The following is a 503-nucleotide window of genomic DNA, read 5'->3' as shown; positions in this document are numbered from 1 at the left end:
TCAGAAGTTACAATAAACGTCTCTGATTATTCTACTAACTGTCGTACAGATATTGTTATTCCTCTTTCTCTTCACGTCTATAATTGTGAAGTGGGTTGTCATCGACTTACACCGTGACATTTCCCACATATATCTGCATACAGAAACCGATCGAACCGACGGTGTAGTATAAGTCTTACTTGCGCACTTTACACGTCAGATGGCGCCATCGATTCCGCCGCTGTGGGCACGTTCGCTAGTATTATCCCGGGTACGAACTACGAAGTACACCCACGGTAATTAATTCTGTCCCTCGGATATTTTCACAAAATGAAAAGTGACCACCTTTCTATATTAATTGTCACAATCCATGCACGATTAACGTTCAGTCGCAACCACAGACTTCTATTATATAGAAGTCTGTGGTCGCAACGTTAATCGTGCATGGATTGTGACAATTAATATAGAAAGGTGGTCACTTTTCATTTTGTGAAAATTTCCGAGGGACAGAATTAATTACCGTG

The sequence above is a fragment of the Cyphomyrmex costatus genome, unplaced genomic scaffold, assembly GCF_001594065.2.
Source record: "Cyphomyrmex costatus isolate MS0001 unplaced genomic scaffold, Ccosl1.0 scaffold14, whole genome shotgun sequence".
Classification (NCBI taxonomy): Eukaryota; Metazoa; Arthropoda; class Insecta; order Hymenoptera; family Formicidae; genus Cyphomyrmex; species Cyphomyrmex costatus.
This window is presented reverse-complemented; position numbering follows the sequence as displayed.